Here is a 17066-nt window from a genome sequence, read left to right on the forward strand (position 1 = left end):
GTACGTTAACATTTTTGCTCACTCTGTTAATTTTCTATTCCTGCATTACAAATTACCACATACTTTGCATCTTAAAACAACACAGATTATCTCACAGGTTTTGTAGGTCAGAAGTCCAGGTGGGCTCCCCTAGGTCCTCAGTTTAGGATCTTATAAAGCCAAAATATGTTGACTGAGCTGCATTCCATTTTAGTGTCTAGGGAAAATCTGCTCCTGGATTGGCCGAACACAGTTGTAGGACTGGGGAGGTCTCTCTTTCCTTGCGGACTGACAACCATGGCTGGTATTTGCTCTCAGAAGCTGGAAGGCTTTCATTTCTGCTCCCTCCAGTAAAGGCAGGTCAGGTCTCTCTCATGCTTCTAATTTCTGTGATTTATGCTGCTGCTGAATCTCTCAGACTCCAGAGAGAAAAGTTTTCTGTTGTTAAGGGCTCCTGTGATTAGATTGGGACATCTGGATAACTCAGGATAATCTTCCTGTTATAGGATCTGTAACCTTTTTATATCTTCAGAGTCCATTTTGCTATGTAATATAACCTATTCATAGTTTCTAGGGATTTGGGTGTGTACATCTTTGGGGGACCATTCTACCTACTACACTCCTATGCTTCTGAAAAGAAATTTGGTAAATTGTGAACCCTTGCACCTTTTTTTCTTGTTTCTAAGCTGAATCCTATAATTTTTCATTGTAAGTTTAAATAGTTGGGAAAAAAATTTCTGGCTCTTACAAGTAATTTCAATAGTCATTTGAGGTTATCATTGGTTTTTAAAAAACTATAATTCACTTTTATTAGAAGTTTTCATTATTCCTCTTTCTTATGGAACTTTTATTTAACTTCCACTTCTCCAACATGATTTTATTTGAATTCAGTGAATTTTAATGTTTTAAAGTATTGATCACCTTATCCTACTTCTCTGCAATAAATATAAATTGAACTTTTCTAAGTTTCTTATTGATTTCCTCTTTTCACGGAGCTCTCTCAGGACAGTTCATTTTTTAACAATATTTTGTGAATGGAAGAATCAGTCTAAATATGAAGTTTTCATTGTTCCTGTCGTCACACTAAACAATATATATGAATTCAGAACATTTCCTAAACACAGGGCAGAACACCATTCTTAAAAGCAATGCTTTGCTTTAACAGAAGTACTTAGAAGACAGACGAAGATGCAAGCCTGAGGTTTAATGGTGCCTGGATTAAGGGAGGCTTTAAGCCACTCTTATTTTAAATAATCCCCTTGTTTTATTCCTTGGAGGTTTTTACAGCCTGGGGCAATGCGTGGTAATAAGATTTGGTATGGGTTTCTTTGGAACTGTGGAAGAATAAGGATTTAGGGAAACTAGGCAGATCATTCTGGTAAAGCAAATGTAGAGAAGTAAAAGATATGGAAATTTTCTTAAAACTTATCCTGTTCAGATGTCACTTGGAAAGCATTAGTGTACCTTCAGTAATACGTACGCCTGTTTGAACACTGGCTAGCTCCTAGTCTGCCACCAGGCCAGAAGCCTACTACTCAGGATTCTCTCTGCTATCCAGTTGCCCTTAAATATGTTAGACTCTTCTGAGTCCATGTCAAGAGAGAATTATTCCTTTCTCACACGAATATCTACTTTTTGAGCCCTGTTGTTTGACAGTATCTGCCTTCCAGAATACTTAACCACTAGCAGTATTTGCCTCCTTCAGCAGAGACCATACCCCCTACCCACAGGTTAATTATATCCAAATGCAGGCATCCCTTAGAGATAATGGCGGGTTTGGTTCCAGACTACCACAATAAAGCAGGTCAAGTGAAATTTTTTGGTTTCCTGGTGCATATAAAATTTATGTTTTTTCACTGTGCTGTAGTCTGTTAAGCGTGTGCTAGCATTACGTCTAAAAAAAAATAAACTATATATGCCTTGGGACCCCTGGGTGGCTCAGTTAAGTGTCTGACACTTGATTTCAGCTCAGGTCATAATCTCATGGTCATGAAATAGAGCCTCGCATTGGGCTCTGAGCTAGGTGCGGAGCCCGCTTAAATTTCTCCCTCAGGCCACCTGGGAGGCTCAGTCGGTTAACCAACTTTGGCTCAGGTCATGATTTCACCGTTCCTGAGTTCACGCCCCGCGTTGTGCTCTGTGCTGACAGCTCGGAGCCTGGAACTAGCTTAGGATTCTGTGTCTGTCTGTCTGTCTGTCTGTCTCTCTCAATAAATAAAACATTAAAAAATTCTCACTTTCTCTCTGCCGCTTTCCTGCTCGTTTGCGTGTGCACGTTATTTTTCTCAAAAAATGAAAAGACTATCGTTAAAAAAATAATGCTAACCATCATCTGAGCTTTCAGCAAGTTGTAATCTTTTTGCTGATAAAGGATTTTGTCCATGATGGCTGTTCACTGGCCAGAGTGGTGGTTGCTGAAGGTGGGGTAGCTCTGACAATATCTTTAAATAAGACAATGAAATGTACCCACAGTAGAACTTAAAATTGGAGTCAGTCCTCTCAAGCCATACCACTGCTTCATCAATTAAGGAATTCAGTATTCTGAATTCCTTGCTGCCATTTCAAAATCTTCATAGCATCTTTACCAGGAGTAGATTCCAACACAAGAAATCATTTTCTTTGTTCATGCATAAGAAACACCTCATTTGTTCAGGTTTTATCATGAGATTGCAGCAATTCAGTCCCATCTTCCGGCCCCACTTCTAGTTCCCTTGCTCTTTCTACCACATCTGTAGTTACTTTCTCCACTGAAGTCTTGAACCCCTCAAACTCATCCATGAATATTTGAATAAACTTCTTCCAAACTCCTGTTAATATTGGAATTTTGATCTCTTCCCATGAATCTCAAATTCTCTTAATGGCACCTAGAATGGTGAATCTCTACTAGAAGGTTTTCAGTTTACTTTGCCCAGATCCATCAGAGGAATCACTATTTATAGCAGCTGCAGTTTTACAAAAGGTATTTCTTAAATAATGAGATTTGAAAGTCAGAATTACTCCTTGGGCCATGGGCTGCAGAATACATGTGTTTATTAGCAGGCATGAAAACATTAATCACTTCTCCATGAGAGCTTTTGGGTGTCAGGTGCATTTCAGTGAGCACTAAGATTTTGAAAGGAATCTTTATTTCTGAGTAGCAGGTCTCAACTGTGGGCTTAAAATATTCTGTTAAAGCATGTTGTAAACAGATTTGCTGTCACCCAGACTTTGTTGTTCTATTTGTAGAGCAAAGGCAGAGTAGATTTAGCATAATTCTTAAGGGCCCTAAGATTTTTTTGAATGATCAATGAGCATGGGCTTCAACTTGAAGTCACCAGCTGTGTTAGCCCCTAACAAGAGAGTCACCTTGTTCTTTGAAGCTTGAAATCAGGTGTGAATGCCTCTCTAGCTGTAAAAGTCCAAGATGGCATCTTCTTCTAATCTAAGGCTATTTAATCTACATTGAAAATCTGTTATTTAGTGTAGCCACCTTCATTAATGATCTTAGCTGGGTCTTCTGGATAACTTGCTGCAGTTCCTATATTTATTTAATTTTTTTTTAATGTTTTATTTTATATTTGAGAGACAGAGAGAGAACATGAGCAGGGAGGGGCATAAAGAGGGAGACACAGAATCTGAAGCAGGCTCCAGGCTCTGGGCTGTCAGCACAGAGCCCAATGCGGGGCTCGAACTCACTAGCAGTGAGATCATGACCTGAGCTGAAGTCGGAGGCTTAACCTACTGAACTACCCAGGTGCCCCTGCAGTTCCTATATTAGTGCTTGCTGCCTCACCTTGCACTTTAAATTTTTATTATTTTTAAGTAATCTCTGTGCCCAGTGTGGGGCTCGAACTCACAACCCCAAGGTCAAGAGTTGTATGTTCTACCAACTGAGCTAGCTAGGCTCCCCTTCACCTTGTACTATTATGTTATAAAGGTAGCTTCTTCCCTTAAACTTCATGAACCAACTCTGCTAGCTTCCAGTTTTTCTTCTGCAGTTTTGGCACCTCTCTCTGGACTAGGTTTTAGTTTATGGGAGTGTTGTGGCTGGTTTGATCTTCTATTCAGACCACTAAAACTTTCTCCATATCAGTTGTAAAGCTGTTTTACTTACCATTTGTATGTTCACTAGAATAGCACTTTTGATTTCCGTCAAGTTTACCTTTGTATTCACAGCTTGGTTATCTGCCTGATGCAAGAGGCCTTTGCTTTTGGCCTGTCTTGGCTTTTGACATGCCTTCCTCACCAAGCTTAATCGTGTCTAGCTTTTGGTTCAGTGTGAGAGATGTGCCCCTCGTCCTTTCCCTTGAATACTTAGAGGCCATTGTAGGGTTAGTAATTGGCCTAATTTCAATATTGTTGTGTTTCAGGGAACAGGGAGGCCTAAGGAGAAGGGAGAGAGATGGGGGAGGGGCTGGTAGGTGGAACAATTAGAACACACACAACATTTATCAATGAAGTTTGCTGTCTCATATGGGTGCAGTCCATGGCTCCCTAAAACAATCGCAATAGTAACATCAAAGATCGCTGATCACAACTCCCCAAAACAGATATAATAAGAATGAAGAAGCTTGAAATACTGCAAGAATGACCAAAATGTGACACAGAAACATGAAGTGAGCAAATACTGTTGGAAAAATGGCACCAATAGAATTGTTCAATGCAGTGAAGGCTGCCACAAACTTTCAATTTGTAAAAAAACATCCGCAAAGCACAATAAAGTGAAACTCAATAAAACAAGGTATGCCTGTATAAGAAATATATAGACAGTAGCTAGGATAGGGAGCAGTGGTAAAAGAGAGGTTCCTTACATCTATGTGTTTCAAGCTACCAAAAAAGCCCCCCCAAACATTACGTTTAATGTCTTCCAAAGTCTGGATGGTAATCTTAACATTGCATGCATAAATCATAAGCTGTATAAGCCAGGTACAGCTTGTTAGCTTAATCTTGTTGCCTTTTACTTGAAGACCAGAAGTCCATCTTGCTGTTTTCTAGGGTGTTAGTTCCTGGTCTTTTGTGAGCAACTGCTAAAATAAGAATACAAACACTCCATAGGAAAATCTGAGGCCCTGCTTTTAAAAATAAACATTTCCCTGAAAGAAACAATTTGCAGAAATTTCTCTCTACCTAGAAAATGTGAACCTTTACACAAAGGCATTTGTCCTTTGAATTGCTGCTCCATTTATGGTCCCTATTTTACATTTGTATAGCTAAATAGCCTGTTCAGGTCCCTTTACCTTTAAGAGACATTCTGTCTAAGACAGAATTTTGTTGCCAGCTTTGAAATGAGAGTCTTTCTGGCTTCTGATATTCTCATTTCAAAGTTTTGAACATGAAGACTGTTTCAGCCAACCTTACTCGTGGTAAAGTGCAACCCTTCTTATCATCACTCTGTGCAATAGGGACATCTCCCAAGTTCATACACAGGCTAATAATGAGAGTTTGGTTCTCAAATAATGGTAGAGGAAAGTCTACTTTCCCTTTTAACATTTTGTTCCAAGGATATACTGCCTTTTCCTAATGCCAGGATCTTACGCGGCCAGACTCCGCTTGAGCACTCCATTACTTACATAATGGCCCTGTGTTCCCATTTCTGAGTTTTGTGGACTGCTTATGTGAGTTTATCCTCCCAAACCACAACTGTTTAGGTTGTTTCTTTGCTCTTATATTGTTATTCTGTTATTCAGATTTTTCCCTTGTTTGTCACCTACAGATTGGCCTTGCATATTTAGAGACGTTCTCACGAACACTGGTCTTGCTCCTTGTCCACTGGCAGGACTTTCTGCTTTCGAAAGCTCCCTTCAGTGGACTACTAAGGCATCTCCACAAGGTATTCAACCATCTTCTGTTTTAGAGTGAGAGAGTGACGCCTAAATGTTGACCAATATTCATTTCCTTCTTTTTCTTTATTATAGATGCTCCAGTTTTTAACTGAGCATATGGCAAAATAAAGAATGTATTTCTCAGGTATAACCATGTGACTTAAGTTCTGGCATATGGAATGTAAATAGAAGTTTCCTGTGAGTTGTTGAAAAGTTTCCTTAAGGGAGGCTGTTGCTCATCTCATTCTCCTTCCTGCTATCTGATCAGCAGATGTTACGGTTAGACCTTAAGCAGTTATTTTAAACCATGAAGTGGACGCCACATGTTGAGGATGGCAAAACAACAAAATAGAAGGAGCCTGGGTTCCTAATGATCATGGTTCCAGACTGCTTGTGCTTTTATGTGAGAGAAAAAAACTTCTGAATCATTTAAGCCATTGCTAATTTTGAGTTTTCTGTCACTCATAGCTGAACCTAATCCAACTGATACAGGTATAAAAAAATCAAGCTGTTACCAAATGAAAAGCATATGAACTGGGTCCCATTGATGTTATGTTGCAGCACTGACACGGGAGAAACTTTTCGTCTCCACTCTAAGATTCAGCAGATTCAGCACTGCCATTTCACCTGTCATCTATAACTACCTCTCCCTTCTGTTGTGGTGAAAAGCTTCAATGTTCCCCTTTCACCAAGACTCCGTTGCTGTACTTCCATCCTTGAAACTGTTATACCTCTGGATAGGTGGCATTTTGCTGGGAGTTACAGGAGACCATAGGATAAACACCTTCCTGGAGCACTGAAACTTTTGAAGGGAACCTTAATTTTTATATCAGAAAAAAATGGAACAGAAGGCCAACTTTACATACATTTTAAAACATAAAGTAAATACTTAACATTTTTTGTATCGGAGTTTAACTGCATGCGTCTGTTTCTTTAGGTATCACAGAGTAAGGGGTTCACTCTTTTCTGCCTCTCCTTTGCCCTAGGGATACATAGATGGAAACTTGAGAAGTACTGCTTACTTAATTAGAGCTGAAGGATTCCTGGCAGCAGAGCAAATAAAGCCCATGGCCCACCAGCTAGAAAGGTAAGAGACTTTAAGCTTTTATGCAAAAGTGTTTCTTTATTTTGCGATTATCTCTCAAGTATTACTGAATTCAACAGATGCTTCTAGATAGTATCCTCAGGATGCTAGTGTCCTATCATATTATTGATAGTGTTTAGTAAATAAATAAATACATACATACATACATAAATTGGAGGTTCAGCAAAGTTGGAAATGTCCTTTTGGAGCTACAGTGCATTTCTGCATCTAAAGCACACTGAAGACTTACATTAAATTTTTAAATTTTAACTCAGAGCCTCCTAAACTTATCTGACTAGGGAATCCTCTATAGTAAAGGGCCCCCATATGAAAGTCCTAATTCTCCGAAGATTTTATAAAGGATAGTAACAATAGTTAATCCTTGAAGTATTTTCTTTTTTTTTTTTTAAGTAAACTCTAGGCCCATCATGGGACTTGAATTCATGATCCCAAGATCAGGAGTCACCTGCTCTACCAAATGAGCCAGCCAGGCTCCCCGAAGTATTTTCTATACTGCAAAATTTTTTTGGACAAAAAGTATTACCCATTTTAAGGCTAACTAAATACAAGCTAACTAAAATGTCAAAACTTACTTGCTTTTGGATTGAATTAAATCAACTAAGTTTAGTTCAGTGATTATTCGTACTGAACAGAAACATTAATAGGAAATTGTATAGTTCTTCAAATACATCCTTTTTGGACATCTTCTATGTATCAGCCCCAGTGTGGTGATGTTAAAGATACAAAGTACAGTGGTTTCTGGCTGTAAGACATTTATAGTTTGGGAATATAGCTTTTAAAAATGGAAGGGAAATATTGATGTAATAAATGTGATCTTTTAAAACATAATGGTCTAGTGGTAGACTTTGTCAGATACATCAAGATATACAAGCAGATTGGCCTATGCTGTTGTACCTTAATCTGAAGGTTCAGACTGAAAGTGAAACCATGTGTAAAATACAGTTACTCTAATTTTGATGAAATTTGGAAAATATTTATATATATATGTGTGTGTGTACCTGCATATATATATACATACACACATATATATATAAATATTATGTTTGAAAAAGTGAAAATTTTTTTAAATATATTTACTTACTTTGAGAGAGAAGGCATGTGGGAAGGGCGGGGGGTGGGGGGGGGGGGAGAGAGAGAGAGAAAATGCCAAGCAGGCTCTGCACTGTCAGTGTGGACCCTGGTATGTCCATGGACTCGAACCTGCAAATTGTGAGATCATGACCTGAGCCAAAGTGAAGAGTCAGACGCTTAACTGACTGAAACACCCAGGTGCCCCTGAAAAAGTAAAAAGTTTTAAGCAGGAATTTTTTTTTTTTTAATTTTTAATGTTTATTTATTTTTGAGAGAGAGACAAAGTGCGAGCAGGGAGGGGCAGAGAGAAAGGGAGACACACAATCCAAAGCAGGCTCCAGGCTCTAGGCTCTGAGCTGCCAGCGCAGAGCCCGATGTGGGGCTCGAACTCACAAGCCATGAGATCATGACCTGAGCTGAAGTCGGACGCTTAACCGACTGAGCCACCCAGGTTCCCCTAAACAGAAAATTTTTTAAGGAGAAAAGGATGGCAAACTTTTTCTTGCACACTGATATATATGTTAAATAAATTCTGAGCTACTTGATGAACTTAAATGTTCAAACCCTGATTTGGTTAGAAGTATTTTACATAAAGCATAAATTCCACGAGGGCAGGGACTGTGTATCATTGTATCCTGGAGTCTAACACAATTCCTCCCCTCTTGCATGTACTCAATAAATATTTATTAACTAAAGGATGAAGTAAATGAGTGATCTGAATTTCAGAGTATAAGGGGTTAGTGGATGGAGGGTGAGCAGTGTTTACTAAGAAAGAGATGGGTGAGTAGGAAATGAGAGCATTCTAGGCTCCACATGGAGCTGATTAAAAGCCGACATAAAACTGGAGCCAAGGAGATGAAGGGGTAGCATAGACTGGGGTAGGAGGAGGCAGGGGTCCGTCCATGCAAAGGTCTGGAGACAATGTTATGGATTTGAAGCCTTATCCTAAACATTTTTTTCATAACTGGTCCTTTGCTCTCATTTTGACTGGTACTGCTGATGTGCAAATCGTCGTTCTCTTTTCTGAATTTAGCAGTAGTTTGTACTGGCTTTCTTATGCATAGTTTTGCCCTCTCTAATCCATCCTTCACATTTCTATTAGTGATCTTGCAGGAATTCCCCTTTGATTATCTAGTTCATCATCTTAAAATCTTTCCATTTTTTACAGTGGGATTAAGCAGACTTATTCTTTAAAGGGCTAGATAGTAAATATTTTAGACTTTCTGGGGGCGCATGTGGTCTCTGTTGCTTATTCTCCTCCCATCCCTACCCCCAACCATTTGAAAATATGAAAAACTTGCTTGGTTCAACATTTCAGCACAGGCCTATATTTATAACCTCAGAGTGGCAGTGGGATGGGGGTGGTGAGGGTGGAATCCAAACTCCTAACCAGGATAATAAAGCCCCTTCAAGATTTGCTTCACTTTCTGGCCTTCTCTCTCTTCCCTTCAACCTTTATCCCACATTTCAGGGGTCCAGCGTTCCCTCAGTGTACTCTGCTTTATTGTGATTCTACATGCTGTCTTCTCTGCTGAAAACATCATCCTTGACTAGCTGATGCCTCTTCCTTTGAGACTACACACAGTCATTTCTTCCTTCAGTAGTAGTCTTCTCAGACCCTCTCTCCACATTTGGCTAGGTACTTGTCTTGGTTAGAGGATAGAAACTTAATCAGATAAATTCAGGGTTCAAAAAGAAAAAAGAGCTCACACTCAGAATACAGAAGACCTGCATAATTCAGCCACAGAAAACATAGGCATCACAGAAACTTCTTTCCTTCTTCTTGGCTGCATGCTTTCTCATCTCTGTTTTTCTGTGCCTACTCTTGGTTCTGGCTTTCATTAATTTTTTTTTTTTTAATGTTTATTTTAGAGAGAGGATGCACATGTGTGCTCAAGCAGGGGAGGGGCAGAGAGGAGGGATAGAGGATCTGAAGTGGGCTCTGTGCTGACAGCAGAGGGTTGGATGCGTGGCTCGAACTTCCGAACCATGAGATCATGACCTTAGCCAAAGTCGGTGCTTTAACCAACTGAGCCATCCGGGCACCCCCATTGATTTCTTATCAGTATGAACATGACTATAAATGTCTACCAGTCCTGAGTATGATTTAGAATCTCTGGTGCTCACTTCTGTTTGCCTGATTTTTTTCTTTTTACAAATTTCCTGAAGAGGTAATCTGATGGACTTAACTTGGTTAAGTGTCCCCTGATTCACCTGAGGCAAGTATGTCAAGGTCGTGGATATTATAGGATTGCCCTTTACTGGTAATCAGACTCTCTAAGAGGGCAGTATGGGTGCTGAGGAGAGGTGGCCAGCTCCAGTATACTCCTTAAGCCCCTATGTTCCCATAGTGCCTGTGCATGTCTTTATTATTATGTTGCTGAATTGTATAATATAAATATTATATATTATACTTATTATATCACTGAATTATACTTGTTTACCCTTACTAATCTGATTTTGAGGGCAAAGACCGTATCTCTTATTCTCAATATGGTATAAGATACAAAATAGGCAGTCAGATGTTTTCCAAATACATTTTACAAAATAAATTTGTTGTATTAGAAATGCTTGGGAATGCTGTACGTTGTATGTAACATTTAGTATTATCCGTATTTTAGAAATCTGCTTTGAAACTTGAGTACATGCTTTGAAGGTAAGAAATTACAACATTTACAGTTCTGTAGCTAAGAGGGTCAGTAAAATTAATATTTTATTTTATTTTGTTTTAACTATTTTTTTTAATGTTTATTTATTTTTGAGAGAGAGAGAGTTACAAGCAGGGGAGGGGCAGAGAGAGAAGGAGACACAGAATCCGAAGCAGGCTCCAGGCTCGGAATTGTCAGCACAGAGCCTGCCGCAGATCTCATAAACCACGAGATCATGACTTGAGTCGAAGTCAAACACCCAACCGACTGAGCCACCTAGGAGCCCCTAAAATTCACATTTTAGAACATAAAGATTTTGGAGGTGCCTGGCCAGCTCATTCGGGAGAGTATGGACACTTGATCTTAGGGTTGTGAGTTTGAGCCCCACATCAGGCTCTGTGCTGACAGTTCTGAGCCTGGAGCCTCCTGATTCTGTGTCTCCCTCTCTTCTGCCTCTCCCCCACTCGTGCTCTGTCTCTCTCTGTCTCAGAAATAAATAAACATTAAAAAAAAAAAAAAAAAGAATCTAGAGATTTTTGAAGTTAGTACCAGAAATTGACTTGCTCCCTCCCATTTTTTTTTAAGATTTTATTTTTAAGTAATCGCTACCCCAACATGGGGCTCAAACTCAAGAGTCGCATGCTCTATCCATCGAGCTAACCAGGCACCCCTGTCCCATTTTTTTTTTTTTAATTTTTTTTTTCAACGTTTTTAATTTATTTTTGGGACAGAGAGAGACAGAGCATGAACGGGGGAGGGGCAGAGAGAGAGGGAGGCACAGAATCGGAAACAGGCTCCAGGCTCCGAGCCATCAGCCCAGAGCCTGACGCGGGGCTCGAACTCACGGACCGCGAGATCGTGACCTGGCTGAAGTCGGACGCTTAACCGACTGCGCCACCCAGGCGCCCCACCCCTGTCCCATTTTTAAAGCTTCATTTACCCACACTATTTTCTGTGAAGTAAATTGGTTTCTTTCTTAATTCGTTTTTGACAGAGATTTAAGAAAAGCATGTATTTTTTATCAGCTGAATCATTTGAATGATAGAGTTCTGTATAGCATGGGAGTAGTGGTATTATAGTCTATAGGATCATCTTACCTTGCTTAACTCATTTCGTATTTTAAAAAAGGAACTAATAAGACAAATAATTGTCTAATATCATTCTTTGAATATTCAGGTACAGGGTAATATTTTTACCATAGTAAGGTTCTCTTTGCTCTTAACCTTGCAATACAGATGTGATTTTTCTATTCTTTGATCTCTATAACATGAAAGTTATAAACCAGAAATGAGTAGAGAATTGTTAGAGAATCCATGTTTTGTAGTATTTTTCTCATAACTACTCCTAAACACCATATGATACTATATAATGGGTATATAGTGAATTATTATAGTGCATATCATTATAAATACCTTCTATAAGTTTTTCTTTTTTTAATTTTTTAGTATAGAACCATTTAAAAGTTGCCAGCCTTATGTCCCATTACCCCAAATACTTTATTTTCTACAATAATACATTCTTCTACAAAACCACAATACAGCCCCGAAAACCAAGAATTTAGCATTGATATATTGCTACATCTAATCTGCATATCACATTTAAGTTTTACCAGTTGTGGGGTGCCTGGGTGGCTCAATCGGTTTAGCATCCGACTCTTGATTTGGGCTCAGGTCATGATCAAGCCCCATGTCAGCCTCCATACTGAGCATGGAGCCTGCTTGGGACTCTCTCTCTCTCTCTCTGTCTCTCTGTCTCTCTGTCTCTCTGTCTCTCTCTCTCTCTCTCTCTCTGTCTTTCTCTCTCTCTCTGTCTTTCTCTCTCTCTCTGTCTTTCTCTCTCTCTCTCTCTCTCTCCCTCCCCTCCCCAACCCCTGCCCCTCTACCCCATTTGTGCTTTCTCTCTAAAAAAAAAAAAAAAAAAGTTCTGCCAGTTCTAATCCAAAAGATTTGTCTAGAATTCACATTGCAGTTGTTATGTCTCATTGGTCTTTTTTAATCTGAAATAGTTCCTCAGTCTTTCCTTGAGTTTGTGACTTGGGCACTAGTGACTAGATGATTAAAGTCCAGTTATTTTGAAGAGTTTACCTCAATTTGGGGTTGTGTGATATTAGAGACAGGTATCTGATATTGTGTAGATTAGATACAGGTGTGTGTATCTTTGTTTTACTGTCGTAGAAATGACGCTATGTCCTTATTGCATATCGATTTTTCTTATTTCTAATTTTAACTTGGATCATTTGAGTAAGGTAATATTTGCCAGGATTTTATAATTAAGATATATTTTATCAGGAAATACTTTGAGAGGATATAAATATCCTGTCTTATCAAATGCTGAGTTTATTCTTTTGTATCAGTATGGATTAATGGGATCCTGTTTTATTCACAGTATGATCCATTACTATCATCTTTGATTTTGATTCTCAAATTGTTTCAGATCTGGCCACTTTCTGGCCAAATTCATAAGTCCTTCTTAATTTTCTTGCACAAGATATTCAAGGGCCATCCTGTACTTGCCCTGTCCTAGCCCTGGAATCAGACAATTCTTGAAAGAGCTCAGGTTCCTTTTGGTAGAGAATGGTATTTAGACATCAAGATCTGGGTGCCTAGTAGGTGTATTGCTTTGGGGGTATCTGTGTTCTCAGGCCCCCCTCACTAGACACAGCTAGGGAAATACATGAACATGTATGCAGATATATACACACACATATTTATCGTCTATATTTCTGTACCTTTATATCTCTTTTGAAAGTCAGGAGTTCACACCAATATCTCTAAATTTCATCTAATTGCCAGGATTCATTCTGTATTATAATTACCTTCACCTATAGTGTAAATTTCCCTTCACCTACATCCTTGATATATCTTATTCTGTCATTCCTTGTATTTGTACATAATGAATCACCTGTTGCCACCACACACACTTCTCATCATCATCTAGATGTTCTCCAGCTTGGGCCCTGGTATCCTGTGCTAGACTCATACCATCTCTGTTCCTTACCTCATGTGGTTGCCTCCTCAGACTTCCCTCCAGCCACCTTCCATTGCCATGGACAACTTTCTCACTCTGCCCACACTGTGACACTCTGCGCTGGTCTGTTCCCCACTAGCCTGTCTAAGCTGCCTCTCATGAAGACACCAAAATATATGTTTTTTCTGGAGGCTTGGCTTTTATATTAATTTTAATGTTTTATTTATTTTTGAGAGAGAGACGGAGTGTGAGTGGGGGTGGGGCAGAGAGAGAGGGAGACACAGAATCTGAAGCAGGCTCCAGGCTCTGAGCTGTCAGCACAGAGCCCGATGTGGGGCTCGAATCCACAAACTGAGATCATGACCTGAGCCAAAGTTGGACGCTTAACCGACTGAGCCACCCAGGCACCCCATATTAATTTTAAGTTATAAGAAATGTTAGGTAGTTAATTTCTCCCATTTTCTTCTATTCATTGTTCCTGGAAGTGTTCTTTACTATTTTCTTATTGGCATCTCATATTATGTGTGATTTATTTGATAATAGGTCTGTTGAATAATTCTGGAAGTCCTAGAAGAGTCTTTCTATACTATGTTTAAAAGATGGTTTACATAAAATTTCTAGATTGTTGGTAGGCATAGGATAGCAAGGCGTAACAGTTGATAAACATAGTATAGCAAGGCATACCAGCTGGCAGGTACAGTCTAGCACTAAAAATGTTTTTGTCCCGTTTTTTACCTAGCAGTAAGTCATTTCACCCTTTGGGACCTCATTTGTAGGTTAGGTAGTCAGGACTAGATCAGGAATCAATAAGGTACATGATCAGAAATCTGTGTGATAAGAAAGCCTATGATCTATAGTCAAGAGAGAATTTTGGACTAAGATTTTATTATTTTTAAGAATGGGCAATTGTAAACATTTCACAGAACTACAAATAATAATTATATGAAAAATTATAACCTAAGTGTGTCAAAATATGCAACTTTAAAATTAGGGTTTTGTTCCAGTAATCTGACAAAAATGTTAAAAAGTAATATTCACTATTGGTATGGGTGTGAAGAAATGAGGTCTTTCTGTACACTACTGGTAAAGGAGAAATCAGTACTCTATATTGGAGGGCAGTTAACAGTGTAAATCAAGTCTTAAAAATATGCTTTCACTTTGATACAGTAATTTTTAATTGTTTTTTTGTTTGTTTTTATTGTTTTTTTAATTAAGCAGAAAGTTTATTTCCAAACTCATCAAAGATGATTACAAACACAAAGTATCCTTTTAAAAGTGTCCCAAATTAAATCAAAAGCACATCATTAAACACTTGTGACATTAAGAATTCATTTAGGTTGTAGTATTTTCACATTATTTTTTTAAATCATTTGCAGTGTTCTAAGATCACATTTAAACATTAAAAAAAAATTTTTTTTAATGTTTATTTATTTTTGAGAGAGACAGAGACAGAGCTTGAGCGGGGGAGGGGCAGAGAGAGAGGGAGACAACAGAATCCGAAGCAGGCTCCAGGCTCTCAACTGTCAGCACAGAGCCCGATGTGGGGCTCGAACCCATGGACGGTGAGATCATGACCTGAGCCGAAGTTGGACGCCCAACTGACTGAGCCACCCGGGCACCCCTCACATTTAAACATTTTTTAAAGACATGAAATAATGTAGTATATTTTTTTAAGTATAACTATAAAGTAGAGGAACTTAAGACACAGATCAAATCTTCATACATAGGATAGGGTAATCTGATACATAATACACCATGAATCTTTCCAAACAAGTTTTCTAAGAAACTGCTCCCATGTTTAGTGTTACAAATAAAACAGTCTTCTCATTTAGAAAAATCAAGACATCATTTGATTAATAAAGTCTATTCTTCCCCAGTTTTATACTTGCTTGTCTTCATTTAGAAACTGTAAATTCATGAGAAAAGAACAAGTTTTGTTATGGTATAAAAAATCTCAGGAACAACAAATTACAAATATTCAATTTTTTAAAAGTGTATTTATTTTGAGAGAGAGAGAATAGGGGAAGAACAGAGAGAGAGGGAGAGACAGAATCCCAAGCAGGTTCCACAGTGTCAGCACAGAGCCTGACGCTGGGCTTGATCCCACGAACTGTGAGATAAAGACTTGCACCGATAACCCAGAGTTGGACGCTTAACCAACTAAGCCACCCAGGTGCCCCCAGTTTTTTAACAAACAAAAATGTTTTCCTTCCCAAAACGTAAAGAAACATTCAGTAAATAAAACAAACATAATATTCCAGGTGTAGCAACACTAGTAATTCACTTAGGAAAGAGGTATATTTGGTGGTAACATTTTTTTTGTCTTAAACATAAAAAACACTTTACCAGAAGAATCAGGCCATTATTGTTTAATAATGGCCTTCACCCAGTTTCCTTACCTGAATAGAAACTCATCAATTTCTGTAGAATATTGGTTATAGGACCAGACCACAGGAAAGGTCTGAAATATCTAAAAGCCATTTGGCTGGAGAAAAGTGTTTTCTTGAGACTTGGAAGCAGTCATTTCATCACTTTGTGCTTAAATGCATTCCTCAGCGAACTTTTTTCCCCACAGCTTTTAGAATAAAGCACAGGATCTGGGCTCCTGGAAGGGGTTGCTTCCAGCTGGAACACTTACCTACCAGCAGGACATCCCTGCAGGTATTCTGCATGTGCTACTGCGGGAGTTCCAGCCTCCAGCCTGAGCTGTTCCAGTAGGCCGCTTCGGGGTATTCCCACTGGCCCAGGAAGACATGGTAGAAGAGGTGCTGGGCTCTTTGACATAGTAATTTCATTTCATTTTTAGACATTGTTCCCGTGGAAATTATTACAGATACTCCACAAAGATTTGCTGCCAAAGATATTTGTTGATGATAAAAAAAATCCACTAATAGAAAATTAATTATGAATATATCTCAACCATATGTTGGAATACTAGATAACAATTAAAAATTATATACAATACTTAATGACCTTACTATTTAATGACGTAGCAAAATTTAGATGATTGCAATTTAAAGAAAGTTATAACACTGTTTCTACAGTTTGTAAAGCTACATATCTCCATACATTGATAAGACTGGAATATGTACTCTGGAATGTTGAATGGTAGTTGTCCCTAAATCATGGTATTTTGGGTGACTTTATTTTTTTCTTTTTGCTCTTCTGTATTTTTATGGGAGCAAATTTAAAGCTCCTTACTATATCTTAATTTAGTAGGGGTAATTTAGTTCATATTATCAGGAAATAACAATGGCCTTCTTCTGAACCCCAGACTTTTGCTTTAAAAGTTTTTCAGAATTTTGTAATACTGCTAATTTATGTAGGATATCTAATACCGGAAATTGCTCTGGCTCTGTTGTAACAAACAAAATTCAAAGTATACTAACATTCAAAGTATAGGTTGAAGGTTGAGGTTCTATGAGCACCTGGGTGGCTCAGTTGGTATGCATCTGACTCTTCATTTTGGCACAGGTCATGATCTCACCACTCATA

The 17066-nt window shown here is 38.6% G+C and overlaps 1 protein-coding gene across 13 annotated transcripts in view; it reads left to right on the forward strand.

Annotated features, from left to right (window-relative positions):
• Positions 1-17066, forward strand: part of ATF2 (activating transcription factor 2) — an 81512-nt gene that overhangs the window by 8569 nt on the left and 55877 nt on the right. For 8 of the 13 annotated variants that reach the window (XR_007454471.1, XM_049615994.1, XM_049615993.1 and 5 more), the window contains exons 2-3: positions 5672-5788; positions 6767-6867. The gene's annotated coding sequence lies outside the window, so the exon portion shown is untranslated. Of the gene's footprint in view, positions 1-36; positions 5789-5873; positions 6662-6766; positions 6868-10577; positions 10613-17066 lie in introns of those variants that run through there. The other 5 variants (XM_049616000.1, XM_049616001.1, XM_049615999.1 and 2 more) reach the window with 4 other exon arrangements.

The sequence above is a fragment of the Panthera uncia genome, assembly GCF_023721935.1.
Source record: "Panthera uncia isolate 11264 chromosome C1 unlocalized genomic scaffold, Puncia_PCG_1.0 HiC_scaffold_3, whole genome shotgun sequence".
In the NCBI taxonomy this organism is placed as follows: domain Eukaryota; kingdom Metazoa; phylum Chordata; class Mammalia; order Carnivora; family Felidae; genus Panthera; species Panthera uncia.